The following is a 10815-nucleotide window of genomic DNA, read 5'->3' as shown; positions in this document are numbered from 1 at the left end:
AAGTTCAAGGATTGTAAATTACAATTTTATGAAAAACGAAGGTTGTTCCGTTATGTCAGTGTGAATCCTTGAATGCCTGCCAGTCGCTGGCGCCGCTTGTTAAAACTCTTTTAAGAGTATCATTGGCCTCTTTGTCACCCACCACTATTCGTAACAACAAAGGTCGCCATTTCGTTTGTTTATTGCTCGCCAAAACTGTCAACTGCACTCAAAAGCCTAAAATCGAAAAAAAGTACACAAAATCGACCGAGCGAGGGAGCGAGCGAGCAACCGTATGCCGTTCCCCACATCGTAGCTACAACTCGCTCTTGCGCATGCGCGCATTCACGAGTTTAAAATGGCGCGGAAAAAAAGCGCTTCTTCCCGCGCACAGAGTTAAACCAGAGGGGCCCTGGGGCAACTTAAAAGCGGCAGCAAATTTTCTATCGTTGAATGCAAATCGTGGGCATTGTGACCATGGCGAGAGAGATCGAGTTTGGACGAATTTTTCAGCGGAATACTCGAAGGTAAAAGAATATTTTGACTTAATCCATTGTAAAAATTCAATTTATCGCATTTATTGGTGATTGAACTCACAGAGGATATGGTACTTGGGTTTGTGTAATGTCAGCTGAGTGTCCCGTGACACGAATCTACTACATTTTCGTTTTTAAAGGGTTCCAAACTGTAATTACATTACTGTATAACAAGTTGGTCCAAGGGAAAATAAGTGAGTCGCTAAATTATGTTGTAACAATCACGTACTCAGGTTCGGCATCGCAGAGCTCGAGAACAACCACCAATCGATACTAAGGAAAACGTGAAAAAGTTCCAATTGATCGAACTTAGAAATTTATTGTAGACAAAATTGATTTTAAAAATTATTAATACTACTAGTGTCCGGATTGGATCATTAAATCCATGGAATTTGAAACATCAAGTAAGTTTATTTTACAAAGCAGTAGACCACACTTTCTACTGGTTTACCAGCATTATGGTAATAACCCTCTTAGTTGTTGGGAGAACATAGGAAAGTTTGTAACTCGCTTGCCTTTAGCTCGTTGGTTGGAAACTCTTGTTCTGTTCTCCTTGTGGAAAAAGCCCCTCAAATATTTTTTCATGCGGATTTCCAGTTATAGAAGGTGCTCTACACTGAACAGATTTTGAAACACTCTTCATCATTCTCACTGCTATGAAAGAAAAATATTAAATTGAATCAATCTTTAAATAGTGCCTTAAAATGTCTGAAAACAGGTAACAAAACTTGACAGGGATCCTGAACATCCACAATCTTATTCCTGAGCTATGCAAGCAGTTTTATCACCTGGATTGGGTTACAGGAACTGGAGAGGGATCAGTATCAAATATGGGTTTGTTTGTATTATTGCTCTTATGTATTTTTGACCTTTTTTTATACACCCTTCCTTTGTTTTGTAACTTACCAGCCTGTACACCAGATATATTATGTACTTATTGACCATGTACAGACCAAGCGCAGCAAGGACTGTGTCATGATGGAGAGCCAAATATTTTTCCCTCCAGCCTGACCAAACTCAGTCAATAAGCATTTTATCTTATGACCACTAACTGTTGAAAATTAAAATAGGATTGGATGTGATTCCTTGATAAAAACATTTCCTTCCTTTTTTGAGTCTGGACATTAAACTCACAATTCATCTAAAACTGCAGGAATTCTTTTTACTCTTTCCTATTTTCCTACTTTGCAACAAAGTGGAGGAAGTACTGGGCTTGACACCTGTTTTTGAGACCTGGCCCTAGACAGTCAGCTTTTACAATGGTTTTCTAGGGGATTGTGCAAGCGGGGCAGTATTGGTCATATGTAATTTCTGATGTGTAGATGGTAAATACTCTAGTCATAATGTACTTAAGTAAATTGGTGATGTTGAGGATTAAACCAGGAGTGAGTAGTATATGGACAAACTAGTTTGTTGTTCTCCACAGCACTTCCCTAGTCCATATTTGCCATTTCTAGACTTTGATAAATCCAAAATTACAATTTATTTTAAAACCCTTTCACACATCTTTCACAGAAGAAGTTTCAGTGGACTTTAAAAGCAGCCTTGTTTCTGTCAAAATTCTTGTGTCCAATGCGTAGACAGTAGTGAATGGAGAGAAAAAAGGCTGAGTTGTATTTGCCATGTGATCAGGGCACGAGTTGTACTGAACAGCAGCCCATATTCTGTTCCTTACCCTGAGGTGTATCATTTGGCATGATCAGACTTCTAACAAACAGCCTCTCCCTTCCTCCCTATTATCCTTGGAAGTTGTCTCTAGAAGGTCTGTTTCATGTATTACCTTTTATAGCTGTTATCTTTCCTTGAAGAATATTCAGAGCATCAAGTTAGCTAAAAAATAGGCTTCATGACATTTTCATGTTAAAAGTTCTTATTTGTAAACAATTTTTGACATTGTTCTTTGGTTTCGATAGCAATGAAATCTTCATTGCACCATCAGGGGTGCAGAAGGAAAGGATAGAGGTAAATAATTCATACTTTCAAAGCAAAAAAGCTTTGCCAAGTTGTTTTTAAATATATTTTCATTTCTTCCCTCACTTTTAATGAACAAAAATTATATTAATACTAATGGCCTTATTATACAGTCTGCAACCTCGTACAAATACTTTTTGTCGTTCTTTATGTTTCATATACAACTGCAACTATTGAGAAAACACCAGTTGTGATTTAACACATTCATCTCAAAACAATTTGATTTTTTCTCTTATGTTATGTTCCTTGAAGCATTAATACATGTTTGTGTGTTACATGTATTAAAATGAGCTTAGTTCTCATCCTCCATAGTAATTATAATTTCAATACATTCCTTAACATTTATCTGCTTTAAAAAAATGTGAATAGAGAAATCAACCTGTACTTTATTTATTATGTCATCTGTTCTAACTTAGAGTATTTTCTGATTTATATCACACATTACAGGAAGAAACTCAAGAAAAGCCAATGTACTCCTTTATTAATGAATGCCTTCACACTGAGAGGTAACCACATACCAGTATTATTACAGTGCATTATTATTATTTAGTAATAAGTGGGCAACACACCAGAAAATTTTGTAGCCAATGGAGACAAATCTGATCACCTGTGTGCATAATTGTCAGCACATTTTTTCCAATAATTGACTTTTGCAGTGTATGCCATTTTGAATAGTATTATAATGATAAAAAATGTGTGAACCAGAAAAATTGACTTTAATTCACAGCAATAAGCAAAGAAAGATGACAGTGATGGGTACGTAAGCTAATGATAGTGATTTTATATATGAGTATATCTTGTGGGACTGATTAGCCTTTTAATCATGATCAGCCAATAGCTAAAATTTGCAAAAATTCCCATCCCAGCTTGTAGCGTACTGTGAGCAATTCAGTGTTCTTTCCTCAAAGTAGTTGCTTGTTTATTGTGTTAGGAGCTGGAGCAGTGATTCACTCACACTCCAAGCACTGTGTTATGGTCACTCTATTGTACCCTGGAAAGGAATTCCGCATCACTCATCAAGAAATGATTACAGGGTTGAAGAAAGGTACAACAGGTGTGAATTACAGGTGAGTGAGGAGGTTTTGTTTTATTACAGTGTTGGGGTAAGGTGCAGAGTGTTTAAGTGTAACCTTATCGTGAGGTGTTTGTTTTCAAGAAGAAAGATCCTAGGAAAGTACGAGTGATGATAGTGTCAAGGTGTCTTTTCTCACTGTCAAAGATGCCAAAGGTTTGAACTTTCCCACCTTTGTGGGATTTTGTGAAAAAGGTATTCATTATACCCTCAAGAGAAAACGTTATGAAATCAGTTTCTTTAACAATGTTGTTTTTGGTGAGGTTCTTGTCAAGTCATAGTTCTGTGAAGTTTACAATGTAATTTGTACATAATTATTTATTTTATACAAAGTCCAAGTTGAACGATTGGGGAATCTTTTCACATCTGAGAAAAAGAGGACTGGAAAGTAAAGTTCTAAGCAAAGGATGTGTATTATGAAATAGGTTTTTGTCAGCAAAATTTCCAAGGGAAAGAGATGCGACAAGTGGTTCCTTTTTTGAAATTAGTAGATGAAGAGCAACCTTCCTTGAGAAAAGATTTCATTAAAGTAAGCGTGATAAATGAGGAATCAGACAAACATTGTTTTTCGTTTTTGTTTTTTTTTAGGATCATGATGAAGGAGCTATTTGTTGTTCCTATAATGAGAGTGAAAAACACACGCAGAGGAACGAATACTGTGGAAGGTGACTACAATGCTCGGATTTAGGGATTGGAAATATCTGTACTGACTTTTGTGTGTATCCGCACATAATAGGTGTTTGTGTATTAGTTAATAAGTGTTAATTTCATTAATGTTTAAGTACACATGAAAAAAGCATTGAATTTAAGTACAAACGCTTGAGAAAGTCGAAACCTGAAGTCAAATGGGGATACTGTGTAAGGCAAGGCAGATTAAACCTCACTCCCAAAAACTATTGCCATTAGAATATGTAGTACTGATGTCCTAGTAACAAATTTAATATGATTTATTCAAAATAAACAACTGAGGACAAAGGTTTGAGACAGCTCTGTAAAGTCATGATTTGATATCACAAAAGCTTTAGGGCAGAACTTATTTATCTGTTTTGGTTTAATTGGGGGTGCAGCAGTATGCATTTATAAATAATATATGAAGTATGAAGGAGGATTGGCAGCACAAAAGTTGTGTAAGAGTGTGCGCATAGAGTGCAGCTGTAGTAGAAATCTATAGTGTACTCACATGCTCACCAAACTTTCCAATGGCTTTATATCTGTGATGGTGGCACATGACACTATTGGTTTCATAAGCATTTTTGACACAGGATAATGTTAATGATTTATTGAAGAACATTTGTTAATAAATGTGCTAAGCGTTCGTTATATTCACTGAACACTAAATCAGCAGTTTATAGAGACAGTGTGAAATGTGTCTCAAGCACTATTGAATTAGGTAAATAAATTTTTCCAGACTCTGAATGTAATAGGTATTTCGTGACTATTAATTACAACTCAAAAATCATTCAGTATTTCTTTACACCCAAAAGGAAAGTATGGCAAAGGCCATGGAAGCAGTATCCAGACTCTTGTGCAGTCCTTGTACGTCGACCTCCATGGAGTGTATGTCTGGGGAGATACAGTGGCAGAAAGCAAAAACAATGTGAGTGGTTATACGTGTGATGAATCATAACTTACAGATTGTGATGTATAACATCAGTCTAATAAGTATTTCTGGTGCAGCTGAGGCGGTTTGGTGTGCAGTTTGTTGTCTCTCAGTATTGCTCAATGGCCTTAACGAGAGATTCTGCGAAAAGGTACAGTCAGTACCTGTGTATTCGCCTGACTGAAGGGTTAACTGTAGAAAAACTACTGTCACTAAAAACAGGGGACTAAGATAAAAACCTAGAATGCTCCAAGCAAATCCTTCATTTGTCACCATCAGTACCAGTCTTGTTTTTTTTGTGTGTGTGTTTGAATAGCCATGTTTGTTAACCCATTACATCCTAACATCAGTATGCATATTCTCCATTACGGTTCTCAATACATTCCCAAGATGCTCACAAGAAGCATTTTGAGCAAACATCAAGACCTTTGTAGTTGGTGCTCATTTCCTTTATTCTTTTAACCATACTGTGTAATCCAGGGGCAATATGGGTAATATTTCAAATAACTTCTCTGGGATTTACAAAATTTAGACCTTCATGTGAAGCCTTCCTAAGGATTTGGATTTTAGTTATTCTTAAGAAGAATTGGAGTGTTTTGTGCTGACTCGGGGCTTTCAGTAAGAAACATGACCTACTTAAAGTCCTCGAAGGAATGAATGCATCACTTAAGTCAAAAACAGAGGATAATTGCCAAAAAAACAGTTGTACAAGAAATGAAAACTGGTTTATGGTGCCTACTTTGTCTCTTTTTGGACTGTACACATCCCTTTTCCCAGGTGGGAGTGTCTGGATTACTGTTGCGACATTGCTGTCCAGATGAAGAGTAACGGACTGGATCCTACAAAAAAACCAAAAACCCAGGGAAGATATGGACAATGGGATCTCTATAGAAGGAAACATGTTTAAACTGGTTTACATTGTTGACCATACAAATATTTTGGCTTTGTAGCTTTATGGTAAATTTGGCCAGGAGATACCAGTACATCATGGCATACAGGTAGCAAGGTGGTGGTTCTGAGTGTGCAAGGGCTTGTGGGGCTACGTGATAATGATGATGATGATTAAACTTTTAGTATGACACGGTGTTTTACACCCAGCAATTTAATAATAATGCGTCAAAATGAAATTATTTCATTAAGATAAAAGCCTAAATACGGTAGGTTGTAAATATATCAAGGGAGTAGCCAACACACTGCAAAGAGGATACAAGTGATGAATTTAAATAAAATTGAGACGCAAAATATTGATATGTATTAGCTCAACAGGCTGCACGTGCATATATTAAGGGAAATCATGGTGAAAAATTCTCATATGAAGGCAGTACGCCATGGTGCGAGAATGGCCAGAAAAAGCCCACGAACCGCCCGCACACTCCTAGACACATTGGTTTCACGGGGCCCTCTGCCTCCCTTGACCTCCATTGTTGGTTGTAAGATGGAGAGAAGGAACATTGGAGGAACATTGGCTATTGATAACCTTGGAGGGGAGAGAAGGAGTGAAAGAACCTCATAGTGTTTCTGAAGTAGGGTCCAAACTATTTTTGTCTGGGAGTTTCGCTCGTTGTAGCGTTCTTTTTTCGAGATAACGTGACGGGAATATGAGCTGATCCCCGGGGTTGGGTGAACCAACCGCACCACTCAAAATGCAACACTTGGAGTTCAAAATTTATGACAGCTTTTAATCAGCTTCAAAAAACTGATGAATCCGGGGATATTTACATAGATTAAGGAAAAGGGGAGCAAGAATGGTTACCTTGTTAGAATATATGTAGGATGTGAAGGTTTGTAACCTGTCATCAATACGTCCAATTCTCAGCTTACAACTTTCAACCGCACGTTGAAAAAACTAACAAAACCTCTAAAATCTCTATCACTATAAACTTTTACAAAATTAAAATATGCCATTTTCCAAACAAAAAAAAAAAAAAAAAAAAAAAAAAAAAACAGCAACAACAACAACAGTTAAGCACAAACACGACTGAAAATTTTGATACATTTAAAGCACGCGGTACTCTATGCTGTAATGAAGCCGCTACCATCTTTAACAGCGAAAAGATAAATAATGATAAAGTGGCAGAGATAGAGCAATATGAAACATGAAACAAAATTAACGTTAAAATTAAAAAAACAGCAGCGTTTCCCACCGACACTGAGATAAATAAAAACTGTTTAATAAAACAGATTCTGTTTGCGCCTGCGTCGGTCTTCAATGAATAGAAATCACGTGGGAATGACGGCAAAAGGGGCCATATGAGAACAAAAAAGGTGGCACACGCGGCACAGCCGAATGAATTGTTGAGGTTAGTTCATTTTGGCCTAATGCTTTCATCTAGTAAGGGGCAGATCCCACCGGCCACATAAATATTGTGTTTTGTATTGTAATAAAGAAAATATTGTTAATGCTGACGTCATATAGTGTAATAGCTAATCGTATATTTAGTAAATACCACACAAGTTGAATTATAAGTGGAACCACAAAAAATCTCTTTTCATTTCTGTAAAATGATAGGAAACTGGAAAATCTTGCACCCTGCGCAAAATACGATGCGCATTAGCGATTGAGTGGTGTACGCAGGAGGGGTATGGTAGGAAAAGCGGCTAAGAGTTCCTCTAAACAAAAAACACTGATACCACAAATATATTCTGAAATAAATGTAGGACACCAGTTTAAAATGATTGAAAAGAGGGAAACACGTATTCACGAAAGAACAGTGAGGGTCCCGACACGGATGTCAAAAAGACGGCGGGAGAGATCATTTGTTATGTATCACAATCGTCTGTCTGATATTTGCCAACCTTAGGGAGTTTCTATCATTGGCAAAAGCTATCACAAAAGTCTTCCCGCTTTTACTTACTACACTTTCGCGACAGAAAAGCCCGCTTAATATGAACCTTATGAGACAAGACCGAATACTTCAACTAGTGATAAAAAAGTAGTGGTGTTTGATGATCTCCCGTCAAAACAAGAAACGAGATTGCCTTGGGTCCCTTTTCGGGTGATTAGCGTAGCTCATGCTATGCGAGATCAAGTTAAGAAAAATGGCCATTTTCATCTATACCGGACACTGGTGTTACACGTACATTATAAGCGCACCATTTGGTAAATGCATGATTCTGCTTTTATCACCGAACGGAATCTTAATCAACGATTCATGTTAACATATGTCCATTTTCGTGCTGATGTCAGCATGTTTTCCCGTAAAGAATTCGTGACGGTATCATTTATACCCAACGTCGTTCCAAGCGTTCTATCATTCACATCGTTTTAGTGCCTAGCGGAATAGTCTTATAATGTAAATGGTAGACATTCTCTCTATTTCTTAGTCCAAGAAACTCCTTGCAAATAAGTTTGATATCAAACCACAACCTTTCTCTTCATAGTAGCTCATAAAATATATCAAGAATCACATGCTACCGGAAAAAAACAGTTTGTTTGCAAGTGTTCACAGCCAGAAGAATAACAGGATTTCACGTGAACTGTTGAAATTAATGAAAAAAAAGTTAGGCTAAACAGCGGAACGGTGGACAGAGACTTTAATTCTTCGTGCGATTCAACGTAGACAGTGGATCTTCACGCTGTAGGAAAAGGGAAGAGTACTGTAACTTCAATAAACCAAACAGGTTTCTACAAGTGACAATCAAAAGAAATTCCAATCCATTAATGAAACTGTACTAAAAGAACGGGGAAAAGGATGGAACATGAGCAAGAATCGAACAAAAAACGGATGAAGGAAACTGAGGAGGAAAAGCGGTAGTTTCCCGATTTAGATATTACTATCAGCCGCCAAATTAGGAACACTCAAATAGAAGAAAAGGGGAGAGAAACATCCATCGGCATCAAAATCAACTTCAGAGAGAAAAGAAACACGAAAAGTCAACAAGCAATAATAAGGAATTGAGTTATGGAGCGGTTTTACAAGGTAAAAAAATTACCCTGGCTATGATAAAAACGTTTTTATAGCATTCAATCATTTCTTATTTTTACTGCCTCAGTGGGTATTTTATTTTACATGGTTTTACCTGGCAAGATGGCAGACTTTTTGATTCTTTTCTAGTTGAAGGCCTATTTATTAAGATTACTCAAATTGTCATCAACAATAATGTTTCTTTTTGATGGTGTTCGTTCTGATGCCTGTTTAACAATGTCCAGTGTGTTATACAATGTCGTTAATAAGTTGAAAAAGGATCTCGATGTTTTAGGTTACTCGTCTCGTTGATCCTCGCAATTTTTATCTTCACCATGGGAAGATTGCGGGGCACCTGCATTAAACAAAATCGTCCGATAGAATTGAAGATGGCGGAGTCCAGTCAAAGCTGGGTGCTGCCGCATGGAGACAAAAGAGGTACACTGGGGACGAAGGCACCAGCGGTTTGTTACACTGGCACGTTATGCGTCACTCACTTTGCAAAAGCAACAGAAAAAAGTACTGATTCCTATTGTAAGACAAAAACGTAGTGGTACGACAAACTGCATGTTTCAGGTTCAGATGGGCAAGACAACAAACAGAGGAAAAATGTGTTACCGTCTCAAGATAGTCACAAGTGGAAGGAATGGCGGTTAACACAGCCTGTTCATGTGCACCATAGAATACTTAAAAACCAAACAGTTGGGACTCGTGTATGTACCAGGGTCTGGCAGCGAACACATTGACTATATTATATCGAGTAGCAAAGGCTGTTGAAAACCTGCTGCATTATTTATCATTCTATTATGTATATGCCAAGCGTTATTTATTTGGATGTCATTATAACCTTATTCAGCAAAATCAAGTGATAGGCGTGATGGCCGTCCTTGTCAAACTGTTTTCCCAGAAACCGTCAATAAGTTTAAACAAACTCACCGCCAAGAGTCGTGAGATCATCCAAGTAATTTTACTGGATCAACGTTAACATGTTTGACCTCACTGGTTAGGGCGGTGGATTCTAGGGTTGGAAAAGTCAAGTTTACAGGCCTTGCAGGTATCAACTGTGTTGTGAGCCGAGGCAGAACACTTTCACTCTCACAATGCTTTATGTCCACCCAAAAGGTTTTTGATTATATATCATTGAAATTATCCTGCAGGGAGAAGCCGGATGGAAATGTTGGGGAGTGCCTTGTAACCTCGTGATGGACTGGCATCCATCCCAGGGGGGAGTAATAACTTTTCTTGTTGCCTCGTGCAACGCGGGGAAACCCGGGATAAACGCGGTCGTGATATGGGCCACCGTAAACTCGAGGCTACATGGTCCACTTGGCTCGAAGACAAACTAACCTTTGTTAATGATATATATTATATGAGAAGTAAGTCTTAAGGCAAATCCGAGCGTTCTGATGGGTGCTTGCTTGGTTGTATTTTTGCAGCCGATCCGTAAGGACCGTTTGTTACTGGGAACACTACCGCTTTGTCTGCCCTGGGGCTATGGTTATCCTTTCAAGGTTCCAGTCAGTTTCGAGGAGGGATAAGAAATCCATAAGAATGTTGGAAACTGATTTTGATAGGATCAGCAAATACCATTGTTCATATTTGAAGGGATAGAGGAGTATTAACGGCGGTGCATTGTATTGCAGAAATCTGTTCAGTGTTATAGTTATTTTCTGGGTTCTTTTTCTGTATGAGAAGCTGGGCTGCGTGGAGAAATTTTATGTTGAATCACACAAGGAAGGAGAATCAAGTTAA

At 37.9% G+C, this 10815-nt stretch overlaps 1 pseudogene; it reads left to right on the top strand.

The window, feature by feature from the left end:
• Window positions 1-456: 456 nt before the first annotated feature.
• The window catches only part of LOC136283017 (uncharacterized), a 16262-nt pseudogene continuing 5903 nt past the window's right edge, over window positions 457-10815 (top strand).

This window comes from Pocillopora verrucosa, chromosome 8 (assembly GCF_036669915.1).
Source record: "Pocillopora verrucosa isolate sample1 chromosome 8, ASM3666991v2, whole genome shotgun sequence".
Classification (NCBI taxonomy): Eukaryota; Metazoa; Cnidaria; class Anthozoa; order Scleractinia; family Pocilloporidae; genus Pocillopora; species Pocillopora verrucosa.
Note: the sequence above shows the minus strand (reverse complement) of the source record. Positions and strands in the feature narration are given on the sequence as shown.